The sequence below is a fragment of the Micropterus dolomieu genome, linkage group LG11 (genome assembly GCF_021292245.1).
Source record: "Micropterus dolomieu isolate WLL.071019.BEF.003 ecotype Adirondacks linkage group LG11, ASM2129224v1, whole genome shotgun sequence".
Lineage (NCBI taxonomy): Eukaryota > Metazoa > Chordata > Actinopteri > Centrarchiformes > Centrarchidae > Micropterus > Micropterus dolomieu.
In genome coordinates, this window is record NC_060160.1 from 8,889,263 (window position 1) to 8,904,888 (window position 15,626).

General features: G+C 39.8%; 1 long non-coding RNA gene across 2 annotated transcripts in view; it reads right to left on the reverse strand.

Annotated features, from left to right (window-relative positions):
* Window positions 1–261: 261 nt before the first annotated feature.
* LOC123979119 overlaps window positions 262–15,626 on the reverse strand; it is a 20,058-nt gene continuing 4,693 nt past the window's right edge. Inside the window, exons 3-4 of one of the 2 annotated variants that reach the window (XR_006827152.1) lie at window positions 9,205–9,266; window positions 262–1,388 (exon numbers count right to left, since the gene is read on the reverse strand). This is a non-coding gene — a long non-coding RNA (uncharacterized LOC123979119). Of the gene's footprint in view, window positions 1,392–9,204; window positions 9,267–15,626 lie in introns of both variants that reach the window. The other variant, XR_006827153.1, reaches the window with a different exon arrangement.

Below are 15,626 nucleotides of genomic sequence, written 5' to 3' on the forward strand. Positions count from 1 at the left end.
CAACAGGTTTTAGCGCATATTTGATGTTGACAGTTTGAACATGTGGCCAGCTGTAGCGCTCTAAAAACCTGTCGTTTTGTTAACGGTCACAGCTTATCTCCTGCAGGGCTTTGCATAATGAGTAGGAACAGCACTTTCCCATACTGCTTTTGTTTAAGGAGTAATTGTTTGAAATAGAAGTGTGTTGAGGAGGAGCTATCACGGCTGTCTCATATGTAGTGTATATCAATTAAGTAGTTAACCAATCAAGAAAAAGTGTTATTGTTATAACAGTTTATTAAGGTACTATTGAATATAAAACTCAGATTCATCGGAGCCTTTTTTGCTGCTGTAGTACAGAGCTCTGGTGAGAAGTGCTTTCATAACCATGCTACATTCAAGCACAACAGATCTACGCCTGAGGTCAATGGAGAACCTGCCAAGATGAACAAATGTTCCACAGCCCAGCCCATTTTTTGTGCTCATTGTTTTCCATATTCAGACTTGGGTTGTTTGCACTGTAAATAATCAGTTCATAACATCCCGGATGTCAGTATATCACATAATTAAAAAAAATGTTTTAATGCATTGCTTCTGTTTTACATCCTTCTTCAGTTCATTTCGATGCACCCAACTCTGTACTAATATTCACATAACAGAAAAGGATTGAAATGTGAATTCATTTTAATTTTTGTAGATTTTCAGGAAATTTGGTTCACATTTGTGCTAAATTTGGATGAAAACTTGGCTTGTGAGTTGTTAGTAGTTCCGCCAAATACATTTCCCTTCTAAATAACTCAGATGGTTTTATTTAAGTAACTGTTTGGCCCAAAGAGGTAAAATTATCAAATATTTCACCCAAAGATCCACAAAATGAGTGCAAATTTGTGCAGCAGGACATATATATTTATTCTACCCCACTGAGCATTTCAGGATACTACAAATGTATCTTGCGACCCTTTGGGGAGGCCCGACCCCTAGGTTGGGTTGGACTGAACTACCAAACTGTATATGAAGTAGTTAATACTAGCTCCACCTCCAGCAGATGCAACAGCAAAATGCTACTTACACATTGATGCATCATAATGTAATATACAAATCTATTATATTAATCACAGGAGACATTTTTACTTTTGATACTTGATACATTATGTTGATAATACTTCTGGACTTTTACTTTTACTAAGTTGGAATTGCATGCACACAATGCAGGAACTTTACTTGTAACAAAGTATTTTTACATTGTTATATTGGTAGTTTTACTTGAGAAAAGGATCTGTGTACTTCCTCCACCACTGATTATCCTTCCTGTCCCCTCTCGTGTTTTGTTCCTCTGTCCGATGTGTCCCAGACTGTTCACAGCAGCTCTGCTCTCCAGGTACGCGGCAGACCGTGAATTATGGTAATAGCTGCTGGCAGGAGAGAATAAGAGCAGTTATTAAAATGAATGTGCTGCTGCTTCTCCTGCGGTCAAGGGGTACAGCTGCAGGAGGAGCCTTCCTCTCCTTCAGAGGGCTTCAGTGTGTACGTGTCTTTATTTTTTTTGTGTGCGCGTGTCATCCCTGCTTAATCTCAAATCCAGCTTCCTTTTCCTTTGGCCTTTTCAGATGCAGGTTTTTGGGCACTGATCAGAGTGTCTTATTTGTCCAGCATAGCTGATGCCAGCTTCTCCCCAGTCAAGCAGGCCCAAAGGCCCCAGTCTGCGTTGTGTCTTAACATAGTCAAAGCTTCAAACAGACGCCTCACTGTACTGGAGCCTTGGCCCATCCTCTTTCCCTACTTTGAAGTGGGAATCCTTGCACTTAGCACATTCTAATGTCATCATAGTTTGGTTTTGATGGGATCCAAATGCAGGGGCTGGCTCTGTTATACTGGCTCCTTCTGAACTACACATTTTATTCCTGCTGTTTCTCTCCAGTAAACATGACCCTTAGACATTTGGCCACCTAAGCTGCAGTAACTGGCTTGTAATGCCAGCAATGTGTCTTCATGTCTGTTAGCATTAAAGGTAGCACTTAATCCCATTTAATTATCTGCCTGTTGAGGTAGGAAGTAAACATTTAACAGAATATATACCAAACTCTAGCAGTGCCATTATCTGACAAAGTATATAAAATGTTTTAATAACTATTTTTCAGTTTAATAAGATGTATGCAGATCAAGTAGCTGGGCATAATGAGTAGGCAGCAGTCTTAAAAGGTAGTTTGAGGTATTAGCAGACCATTTATGAGTATTATCCAGTGAAATATCTCTACATCTACTCAATAGCACAAAATATTCTACAGACATTCATAGTTCCCAGTCCAGGACTCCTACCGACTTTTGTGCTACCAACTTTTCCTCTAGGTCAACCACATGGTGATATGGTTGACCTTTTTTTCTTTAAAGGAAATATCTTGGTAAGTATTGGATTGATTGCCATGAAATAACTTTGTCTAATACTTAAATGTATAACCAAGTATCTGCAAAACCAATGACATTTCCATCACCCTCAGCTGTACGTTGTGTTCAGTGCTAATTAGCAAATGTTAGCTTGCTGACACACTAAGCTAAGATGGTAAACATGGTAAACATGAGGCTTTCCAAACATGAACATGTTGGCATTGTCATTGAGAGCATCTTAGCTTGCTAACGTTAGCATTTAGTTTAAAGCAGCGCCATTAAGTACAGCCTCACAAAACTGCTAGCATGGCTGCAGACTTGTAACTACATTCACACTGCAGGCCTTGATGCTCTACTCCAATATTACCCAGGTCTGAATGTTTGATTGATTTTTCACATTATTTTTTAAATGTGGCCCATCTCAGACATGAACTGGCAGTGAAAATAATATTATGAGGTACAGAGGTAATGGTCTATGGTTTTATTGTTAAGTTGATTTCAGGTGGAAGAAAGGGAATTCATGAGCAAATTATAACGAGGAGGAGGAGGAGGAAAAAGAAAGTCCCTTGAATAGCTCCATCAGTGCCGTCCTCAATGTTTGTGTTCACCACCGCTCCCTCTGGCGCAGAATTATGACGACTGTCTCTCTAGAGGAACGTGAGGTGTCACACAAAACCGTCCAGAATGAGCTTGCATTTCAAAAAATCAGATCAGTATCTGATTTAGATTACATATGAATCTGGCCCAAATTCGAACTGGAAAAGGTCAGATTCCACGTGACTTGGGCTGTTTTCACACTGTTTTAAAAAATGTGATCTGAGTCACATATGAGCAAAAAAAGATTTAGGTCCCTTTAGTCTGAAGTCTGAACAAGGCCTTAGTCTTGTTTAATTGGCATTTAATGATGAAGACTAGCCCGGTCTATCCCTGTGTAAGAACCTTTACTTAACAGAAACAAAAAGTAAAGACATCACATATGTGGATTGTTTCATTAAATGGGTTATGCACAGGTGTCAAAAATATGTTAACAAAAGCAGTGGCAAGTCTTAGAAGTAAAATTTACATGGGATGGGCTACATGGGATAAAAATTAGAGACTGGATGGAGTGTAAGTAATAGTAGGAAGTGGTGGAAGACGTGTACAGTTCACTTGCATAATTTTCCCGCTCATCGAGTTAACTGCCATCTCCAAGTTATTACTTAACTGTATTTAACGGCATTACTGTCACATTACCCGTCTGTTGACACTAATGACAGCTGTGGGTGCACAAACCCTCACGTGTGTGTGTGTGTGTGTGTGTGTGTGTGTGTATTGCTTGTTTGAATGTTTCATAATTCAAACAAGCAAAGATAAGAATCTAACAGTATTACTGAGCCCCCTGAGCCAAAGGGCAGGGACTTCTAGTTGCATAAACCTCCCTGGTCATGATCTTTCCGTCATATTTTCCGACTGTGGGAGAATGACTTGACTGTAGCGGCAAGTGTTTGTTTTCCACGTGAAGCTTCCAAGCCGCAAGTAGTGGTGGTGGCCTAGACTGACACAGGCCTCATGAGGAACTCCAGGATGCCATTAGTTTGAGTGACTGGCTGTGGCTGTGTGTGTGTAGGGCTGCTGTGTTTCTGTTCTGCTCTTGTTGGCTTGTTGCCTCTGTACCTACCACTCTGAGCAGCCATGGCCTTTTTGTTACCCAGGAGTAGCAACACCTGACAGGGACAGTTTTTTGATACAGAAATAGACCTAGAGCTGTGCTACTTCAGCTGTGGAGCCTAAGATACTTTAAGAACAGTGGTGGACGATAACTAAGTACAATTCCTCAACACAGTATATGCTGACACATGTGTTTTTATGTTAAGATTTAAGAGAGGGGTTTCTGTTTCTGTTCTGCTGAGTGTATATTCCATAATAAAATTATTGAATTAAAAATAAAAAACAACAACAACCACTGAGATTTTATGGGAAAAAACATATACACTTATAAAACACAATGCACTGTTAAGGATTAAACGAGTAGTTTCTAACTTTTTTGGCTTTTAGTTCGGGCCCCTTGCCATAGTACAGATGTCTATGAGTCCCCCAAAGCCCCCCAAAATGACAATGATCATCTCTCAACCCCTCAGATAATCTTGTGACCCCTAATTTGAGAACCACTGTACTTTACTGTATATAAAATATATAATGCTACTTACACATTGTTTTGTGAGTAGTAATCTAACATATTTATGAAAATATCAGTCACAGGGGCTATTTATGAATGTAATGAGAACTTTTACATTTGACACTTAAAGTATTGCTAATAATGCTTCTGTACTTTTTCTAGTACAACCTTGAAGTCTTAGAAAAAGAGAGGGCTGCATGAGACAACTCAAATTAATTGGAACTGTAAATGATTTTGTGTTGATAGGGGGCAGACATTATAAGTTTTTACTTCTTTCTGCTCCTTTTAATTCATGTTAAATGCTGTCGTTGCATTGTTTTAAATGAATGAAATAAACAATTTAAATAAATAAATTTAAAAAAACCTTAAACCCAGGATTTTCTTTCTTGCATTGGAGTAGTTTTACATTGTGGTAGTGGTACTTTTACTTAAGCAAAGGATCTGAAAACATCTTTCACCGCTGGTACATGTGTAGTTTTATTTCCAAGACTTTATATCCACATCTTAGCCACATCACTTCAGCCATTTCAGTTCATACCTTTATCTAGGTGGGTGAGCACAACAGCTTGTGTAGCCAGGTCGACTTTTTCTTTTAGTTTTCCGCTCAGTGTTTAAACTTCAGTTTTATACGCAAAACGTGCGTTAACCCAAACATCGTGCTGCCTGCTATATGAACCGCCGAGGGGCTTGTTTCTGTGTGCAGGGCAGCCGCTCTACAGGAAGCTACAGTGTGGCTGCTGTTTGTGCAGGTGTGCTGCAGTGTGACGCTTACGAAATATGTTGGACGTTCATAGCCTTTGTTTTTTCAACCATTTGGGTCGTTCAAAAAAGCCCCCATTTGAAAGGCAAGGAAAACAGTGTGATTTCCGCCTCGAGTCCATTCTGTGGTTTACCGCTCCACCTATTTCACTCTCTCAAGCTGGTGAAGCTGAAAGCATGAGGGCACAGTCAGCGTTTATTTATTGAGGCTACTTTCATGTGCGGACTGACAGCTGATATTTCCAACATTTAGCTGTGGGGAAACCTCTGAACTCTGCAGAGAGCCACCTGTGAGCTCTGCCTGGTTATTCCTCCTCTCACAGCAACAAAGATTTTGAGAGAGAGAGAGAGAGTGGGAGAGAGAGGTTGTTCTGTAGCTGGCAACAAGCCAGTACTGAGCTGTCACTCTGTATATTCATCATAAAGGAACTTTATTTGACATATAACGCTGTGGGGCATAATGCTTTGTATGGTTACCTCCTTGCAGGTAATCAGCCAAACAGCTGGAGACTCTGGAGAACATAAAAGGGTAACACTTTAATTTAACCCTTCAGTTCAGCATTTATAAGCAATATAAACAGGGTTTCTAACATACTATATTGTAGTTGTAAGCAGAGAAAATTAACATTTTAAGTGTTTAATGTTAATGTAATGTAACTGTCTTTAATTTTAACTCCTCCTGTGAAATATCCAACAATGATTGACAGTAAAACATAACGTGGTTGTAAATGTGATGAGATCACATTGGGCTTTAAGAAAATTGCGAGCGCCAATTTCTAGCTTGTTTTTTGAAAAACGTATTTATAAACAGATACAGTAAACTACTTATCCAACGAAGGTTAAAATCAAGGGCAACTGGACTTGGTTGAAGATACTGGAAGACGTTTCGTCCCTCATCCAAAGGACTTCTTCAGTTCTGACTGACTGGCAGGGAAACTCAGCTATTTAACCTCAGTGGGGTCGTTGGCCCGGGTCATCGATACCGCTGGTTCGTTAGTGTTCCTTGTTGCTGTGACGACAGTCGTTACAGTCGTTAAGACTACCTGTGGCCAAGACTGAACGACCATCGTTGGTATCTTCACCTGAGGCCAATAGGTTACGTTTGTTGAGTTTCCTGGTCCAGCCAAGTCCAGTTGCCCTTGATTTTAACCTTCGTTGGATAACTATGACCTGGATGACTGACAATCTTCATAGACAGTAAACTACTTGCTCACATGTGTACTTCATCCTGGTTACCTTCATTGTTTAGTAATAAATACAATAATAAACACTTGGAAATGACCGTATAACGGTTTACAACTGTGTCATAAACCATTTATTAAGAATTTGCAGACTGCCTATGAATGCTAAATATGGCGGGATTAGTGTACGGTGTTATCAATAGTCACAACTTCAGGGTAAAAAATGCCTGCAAAAAAGTAGCAAAAACACGTAATTTGGTAGCAACAAAAACAACATCTGCTCGGTTCACTCGTGTTGATTTTGGTGCAGAGCTCATCCTGTTTTGTGTAGTCCGACTGTGGTCCTCAGCTTGCCTGTTGCCCTCATGGGAGCTTCCCCTTCTTGCCTGCCTCCCTCCTCCCCTGTTGCACTTTATGAAGCAGTTAAGTTATTTTACATCATGTCTACTTCCCACAACAACCCTCCCCCTTTCTACAAATCTCTCTTGTCATTATGAAAATAGTGCCCCGCTGCTGCTTTGCACGCCAGCGTCTGGCAATTGAATGGCCCCTCTGTGGACGTGGACTTGGGTACGGTGCGTTTAAAAGTGTGTGTTTCATGTAATAGGAGAAGGGAGATGAGTGATTGCTCACAGGTGACTGCTGCACAAGTTGCTCGATAGGAGCTGTGTTGCGTGTGACAGGAGACGTTTCTAGCGTCAGGTGTAATTATGACAAACGACCAGGGTCATAGCTCAGGTGTCTTTGAAAAAGGCCTGAAAAAGGGGAGTACAATACAAAAACAAGTACAGATGTTACAGTGCATACTGCTTGCTCACTCACTGTTTCTCTGCATTATAAGAAGCAAAACAAACAACACTGTGACAGCAGCTCATGTAACATAATAACAGTAAACAGAATATTGTTCAGCTGTTTCTCAAATATGTTGTTACTCTACTACTGCAACTCAAAACTGAACATGAATATAGGAACAAGAGTCTACAGCCATGCTAGCAAGTAAGTAAGTAAAGTTTATTTGTATAGCACCTTTCACAGATAAAAATCACAAAGTGCTTCACAGTAAAATGTGATACAATACAACAAAGTAAAATACAATGTATAAGAAAAATTAAATACAGAGGGAAAACATAGAAACAAAAATCATAAAAACCCACGTCTAACAAAAAGCCTGCTTGAATAGCAGAGTCTTCAGTTGCTTTTTAAAAGAATCAACAGAATTCACACAACGTAGAAAGGAAGGCAAAGCATTCCACAGCCTAGGTGCCACTGCTTGGAATGAACGATCCCCTCTGGTTTTAAAATGAGTGTAGGGAACCGCTAACAACCTCTGACCTGATGACCTCAAACTACAGGTCGGAGTATGAAGCTGTATCAACTCAGAGATGTAGGGAGGAAAGTTAAACTGAATTCTATACTGGACTGGTAACCAGTGAAGTGCTGCTAAAACAGGTGTGATGTGCGCCCTTTGTTAATGTGAGTTAAAAGCCTTGCAGCAGAGTTCTGAACAGCCTGAAGACGGTAAAGCTCCTTCTTGCTAAAACAAGTAAAAAGACTGTTACAGCAATCTAAACAAGAGGAAATAAAAGCATGAATAATCATTTCCAACTCACCCTTTGACACCACTGTTCTTAATTTGGAAATATTCCTTAGTTGGAAGAAACAGTTTCTGACTAGTTGTTTAGAGTGGTACTCCAAGGACATTGCTGAATCAAAAACAACACCTAAGCTCCTGAGGCTCGGCTGGACAGACGGCTCTGTGAGGCACAGTGGTACTTTGAGCCGAAAGCTAACGTCAGAATGCTAACATGCCCACAATGCCAACGTGCTGCTCTTTAGTAGGTATGAAGTTAACCATGTTCACCATCTTAGTTTAGCATGTTAGCATGCTAACACACACACACCGCAGAGGTTCATGGGGATGTCATTAGTTATGCAGGTATTTAAACCAACGTATTGGACAAAATAATATTTGGAGCTTTGGGGCTTGCCAGATTCGTTCTTGTACTCAGTCCCACAGTAGACTCTGAGCTTGTTCAATAGGGTTACATAATTTCAAGTACCCGTTAGTACCAATAATTGTTTAGCATATTGATTTAAATACCTTTATCATCTCCAGTTCATTTCTTATTTCTGCTACTGTTATGATGCCACATACGTACTAGTTGAAATTTGTTTGTTAACTGTAAAAAGCATCAAACCAATTAACAGTAACAAAAAACACTTATTGATTTTATAAGTTATTAGCTTTATGTAATCTATAGCTTAACATTTTGGAAGAACAATTAAGCATGAATTGCTTTACTTTCACTCGATACCCGCGCATCATATTAAAACGCCCTGCACTCTTGTAGCCTGAATATGGAGGGATTATTTGGTAAATCATTAAAGATAAAAAAAAAGATATATTTGGTATGAAACTATGGAAAGTAACTTAGTAAAAGTATTTGGTCAATTTTAGTACTTGACATTTTATCTGTCACGTCCTGTCATGCCACTGAGAATGCCACGAAATCTCTAAACTCACAGGAGGCAGAAATAGTCAAGGCATGATCTGACATGTTAAGCATCTTGTGTGCTTTTCTTTCCTATATTGATGCAAGTTCCTAATAGTCTTTAATCCCCATCCATCATCTTGGCAGGCCCTTCCCTCCATACAGCTCACTGATTGGCTGAGAGCCAGTGGCCAGACGGTACACTGAGTTCACAGCCATTGTGATGTAACAGTGGGAACTCTACCTGAGGGCTCACCTTTTGTCTCTGCTGAGCTCCGTTTGACCTCTAGTCAGCTTTACGTTGGTGATTGATATCGCCTGTAAACACACAAACACACACCCTTCAACCTTTCATTAGCGCTCACAAGGCTCCTTTAATGTTTGGCACGTACACACATACACTCGCACACACATGGACTTTGACAAGTGACAGAGGAGGAAAATAGGTTATGCAAACTGGAATTGCAGGTTTTGGGCTTTCAGCAGCTGCAGCAATGAGTTGTCTGAATGGCTGGATGAGTAAGCAGGTCTGTCTCATTGTCTGTGAGTTAATCACTGACCTCATTCTTAAATTTCCCTTGAAAACAACTTGGTCAGGCTCACATGCAGCTAAGTTTACTGGGTCTAGACTATGACTGTGAAACCAGCGGGGCCCAATTGGGAATGCGGATTGCCAAGAAATCCTGTTCTCATACAGGTTAGTAAAAAGATCTGGTGGAGTTTCAGTGGAATACAAACTTACACTGAAGTTCACAGTAGTAAGTAAGAAAAACATTTATCCTCCGTCTTCTATATATTTATTCAGATCCTTTTCCTTGTTAAAGATAATCAGGCCATCAAAAGACCTCAAATGTCTTGCAAGATGTGTTTTTGTAGTCATACAAGTAAAAAAAATTATTTTGTCTGAAAATATAGTTTAATTAATGGTTTTATCAAAATGATGACAATAAAAAGAGACAAAGCTGAGGTGGATGTCTGACAGCACACATGCAGATTTACCACTGTGAAATTCTTACAAATTTTAAAAGAAAGGGTCCTTGATTTCAGACAGATGTAAACAAAAGCATGCTTCTCATTTCTAGCCAGCAACCACTGATGTAGCCTGCTGAAATGAAAATGGTAGCTGGCAGCCAGCTAGCTAATAAAGCTAACATTAGCTCCATTAGTTGGTTGGTCTCCAAGTTTCCATCTGACACGTATTTAAAGAGCAACTTAACACCCAGTTTTAGCTTTAACACAAGACACACAACACAACACGAAACTCTTGTATAAGGGGTCTTGCTCCTGCTATATACATGATATTGTGCTAAAAGGCTAAAGCTGCATGTCCCAGGTAAATCGTCAATATCCTCACCAGCTGATAATTTATATACACATTTCTAAAAAAAACTAGTTTATCTATTATCTACTATCTAGACATATGAAGCTAGTCACACAGTATGGCTCTGTTCCAAGGCTGTACTTTTAGTAGCATCGTTACAAATGTCAATAGGATTTTGAGGGAGGTTTTATTACTTCTTCATCAGTACCCAAAAGCTGTGGTTTATCTTTCTTTAATCCTGTCTGGCTGCTCAGTTTACAAAGTTGTTGTATATTTTAAACAGTGTGTTTTCACTTTTACAGTAATAGTAGTTATAAGGTGTTTAGGATGAGTAATAGGCCTACAATATGTTCAGCAAATGTAATGCTTTCTTGGGAAATGTTGGCTGGGGTTGTGGTAGTGTGTAGTGTAGATTTACTCAAATCCACTAAAAAGCCTACCTAACATTAGCCTAAACTGTGACAAAAATATGAGCCTATCCTTTAAGTAGTGTTACTCATTTAACATTGAATAATACATTTTAGAAAGATATGACTTGCCTCCTGTAACTGTTGAAGGACAGGGTCAGACTGGTGCTACAAAGGTCACAGGGTTATGTGTTAACACACACTCCCAACTACCCCTTACCCTCCCTCCCAGTCCTGTCCAGCAGGTGCCACAATGTGACCTTGATTGGGAATATGGGATTCTGGGAATGTGGGTGTACAAGTGCTGACCCTTTGGGACAATGTGAGGAGGATCTGTGACAGCGCGGCTGTGATCTAGGCAGGCCCAGGCGTACTGAGGGTGACAGACTGAGCCAGACTGGGCCCCGGGTCACTTTCCACTAGACACCTTTGATGTCTGCTCATCGCTGCTCGCTGACAGTTGGTGCCTTTCTAAATCATCGCCTATCCCACATTACACTGACAAGACCACCCATATCTGAAGAAATGTCCTGCCAGGTTTAAGTTTTCTCAAGAATGCGACCCATCTGAGCATCCCCCAGTCCATCTGGACCCCTCTTAACCTGGGAAACCCTACGTTGAATGCAGTCTGTATGTGTTTTTGCTGTGTGGCCTTGTCATTGGGGACAGTTGAGAGCCTCTGTAAGTTAATTCCAAAGTCTCAGTATCTTCTGAAGAAATTCACATGTGCTCAGTTGTGCTCGATAAATGCCATAGAGATTAATTTACATTCGTCTAGTGTGACAAGGAATTCATGCAACTCCAAATATCTGCTTGCTTGAACAGTAAGTCATCGTCATTTCATATTTGGCACACACCTCGACACTTACACAAGACTGGATGAAAGGAGGTTGATGATAGATTAGTTTAAGGGTTCTTTCCTCTAAATTACTGCTGTACTTCGTTTAGATTACTTTAACCCCCGTTCACCGTTACTCATTCAGGACAAAGTCTTTTTGTGCTGTTGTTTATTCAGACCAACAGCAGGTGATTGGCTTTGATATGGAAGGCATTTGATAGTGTTTATGGGAGTTTGTTGGAGCAGATGTGAAATGTAAAGGGCTGTTAAAGATGCAGACAAAAGGTAAAGTGCCTGTTTGAGGAGATAAGGCAGAGAGGAGGGAGATAGGGAAGACGGTTGTCTGACACAATCAGTATGGGTCTTGAGACTAAAGCTGCACCTGTCTGTGTCAGTGTGTCATGTGTGTGTGTGTGTGTGTGTGTGTGTGATTTGTAGAGGAAATGTTTTAAGAGTTCTAATAGCCTATAATGACTTTGTTAGTAGTTGGACATGACAGTCTTTGTGAGTTGACAGGCAGTTCGCTCTGCAGGGACACTGTGTAATGGAACTGCACATTTCCGAGTGGCTTTTTATTGTGGCCAGCCTAAGGCACACCTGTGCAATACCCATGCTGTCTGATCAACATCTTGATATGCCACACCTGTGAGGTGAATGGATTATCTTGGCAAAGGAGAAGTGCTCACTAACACAGATTTTGACAGATTTGTGAACAACATTTGAGAGAAATAGGCCTTTTGTGTACATAGAGAAAGTTTTAGATCTTTGAGTTAAGCTCATGATGAATGGGGGCAAAAACAAAAGTGTTGCATTTATAATTTTGTTCCGTGTAGTATTGACACTGCATTTTATACATGGTTTTATTGATTTGACACTAGTTGTATTCCAGTATTCATTATATTATGTAATGATTTAAGGTTGCACCACACTTTATCATTGCTAAGCATTTTAGCATAATTATTTTATGATATTATGGTACTAACACTGGCCAAGGCCGAGACGGGAATACTCAATTTTGCTCTTCATTTTTACATGGCAGAATGAGAATAACGATCCTTGAATCCTAGCTTGGTTTGACGCTAAACATCAGCATGTTAGCATTGTCATTGTGACCATGTTAGCATTTAATTCAAAGCACCTCTGTGTCTGAGTACAGAGCGTCACAGAGCAGCTAGCATGGCTGTCGACCCTTAATCTTGTTTCTGATAAATGACTAAAGATTAGAATCAATTCACAAATAGTTGTTGATAAATATAATCAACTGATTGATCGACTAATCTGAAACTCTGGGGTTTCTGTGTATTTTCCCTGCATTCCTTCTCCCAGTTGTCTGTCTTGGTGTATGTGTGTATAGGCATGGCTGGGTCGTTGCCAGTATAGCACTCTATCGAAATCGAAAGATCGGCAGTTCAATTCCCGGCTCCAGTCTGCGTGTCGAAGTGTCCTTGGGCAAGATACTTTACCCCGAATTGCCCTTGTGGCTGTTCCACCAGTGTATGAATGTGTGTGAATGGTGAATGCGATGTAGTGTAACAGCGCTTTGAGTGGTCGCAAAGACTAGAAAGGCGCTATCATTTACATCTTTAATTATACATGTTTATAAAACCTGAGTGTTTTACTTTCTGCCCTTGTGAAAGCATTTTGTAAAATGGATTTTGAAAAGTGCTCTAAAATTAAAGATTATTATTATTATTATTATTATTATGTTAAGTAGTTCAAAAGGTAACAAATGGATTGAAGAAGATCAGAGGTCATTGGTAGGGTCTACTTGATGAATTAAAGAGGTAAAAAGGAAATGTTCACAACCTGAACAACCCAAAAGTTGTCTGTAATGGTTTATAACTGATCTATACAGCATCAGTAAATGATTGATTAACCACTAGTAAAAGGATAAGTTGCATCACATAAACCCTTAGTAAAGGATGACCTATTTGAAAGTATGATTGATGCGTGCAAATAGGCTATACAGTTTTAGCTGACACCCGCCAGCCAATCAGAAACATGAATTTTCCTTCGACATCAAAAAACATAATCCCATATACACACTTTCGATTATTTAAAGCATTTCAAAGTTACTTGTAACTTGCTGTAAGATCCCTTTTATGTGCATGCATGACGCATGTTGTCAAAATACACATTTAAATGCACAACATTTTGTCACAAAATCATTCTTCTATCAAAAAGTATCAATTTTGGTGTTGGTCTTCATTTCTTTGATTTTCACCGTCTTGTGTTTGGCAATCTCTACCGCCAAACACAGTAGTTGTGAGAAGAACAATAAATCACTGTATTATCTCACTCACATTAACCACTAGACATTTTATGAGTGTGTGACATAAGTCAAAGGTAATTTGCCTCAGGATAGTCATGAAGAGTCTGTGAGCTCAATGTGTGTCACTGATGTTTTGTTGTGGCTCTGCTTTTGATTAATTTGGTAAAGACTATCAAATTGCACCTGTTTTCTCAGTATGTTACACACAAACACACACACACACACACACACACACACACACACACACAGGTAAAACATGCACACCAGCGACCCACTGGAGGTCATTTTGTAGGGCTCTGGCTGTAGTCCTCCTGTTCCTCCTTGCACAAACGAGTAGATACACAAAGGAGGCAAACCCGACAGCACAGCTGTAGGGTTAGCCTGTCGCCATGTATAAAGTCAGTGACTTATGTTTAGGCATTTCTGATGGTTATGGTTATGGTATGGTCTCAAAGAGATGCACCCAGAGCGTTTCCCACAGACGCTAAATAACTACACCTAACTCACTTTTTCTGAAAGCATTGGTATTGGATGCCCTAAGATGAGAAGGGTCTGAGTGGCCCGTCTCTTGGTATCTCCTCCATGCTTTTGAGACAGTGCTATATGAGGCACAGAAAACCTTCTTGCAACAGCATCTACCAGTGTAACCTAAATGGACTGCAGGTACCATCTTATGCTGTCAGTAGTGACAAGGAAACTAGCAAAACGCAAAACTAGAGAACAATCAGTCAGGAAGGATAAGGAGCAAGTATTTGTCTTTGACTACCAGCTACAAAACCTTTCCCTTTTTGGGGGTTGTCTTGCTGTTGCCTCTCCAGTGCACCTGTTGTCACTTTTAATTGCACCAAAACAAGTGACACTGATTAAAATATACAAACATGCCCTATTTTGAAATTACTTTTTTTTAGTTCAGTTTTATTGCATTAAAATCACACAAATTGAGCAGAGGAGCACAACTGCAGAATCTTTAATTGTTTTGCCTTTAATTACCTGACTAGTGTTTTAACAGCAGCACATACGTAAGCAACCATATCAAATAATGTAATAATATTTAGTATCAGAAACCTGGCAGACCTAGTCAACAGTCAACCATCAAGCAGAAGACCCATTGTTAAGCACCTGTCGCAGACCATTGCTGTGGACCTTTTGGTTGCATCACTGGCATTTGTTGGCCTTTGGTGGGAGTTCAGACTGTGTGCTGCATTGGTGCATTAGTGTGTTGTTTCAGGTACGGCTGAAGTGGTTAATAATATGATTGAGTAATAGATCCATAAGTTTGAAGACTTATCAGATGGGAAAACACTGAACAGCTGTTTGTAATAATACAAGGAAGTACAGTGGGTACGGAAAGTATTCAGACCCCTTTAAATTTTTCACTCTTTGTTTCATTGCAGCCATTTTCCAAAAATCAAAAAAGTTCATTTTATTTCTCAGTAATGTACACTCAGCACCCCATCTTGACAGAAAAAAACAGAAATGTAGAAATTTTTGCAAATTTATTAAAAAATAAAAACTGAAATATCACATGGTCATAAGTATTCAGACCCTTTGCCGTGACACTCATATTTAACTCAGGTGCTGTCTATTTTTTCTGATCATCCTTGAGATGGTTCTACACCTTCATTTGAGTCCAGCTGTGTTTGATTATACTGATTGGACTTGATTAGGAAAGCCACACACCTGTCTATATAAGACCTTACAGCTCACAGTGCATGTCAGAGCAAATGAGAATCATGAGGTCAAAGGAACTGCCTGAAGAGCTCAGAGACAGAATTGTGGCAAGGCACAGATCTGGCCAAGGTTACAAAAAAATTTCTGCTGCACTTAAGGTTCCTAAGAG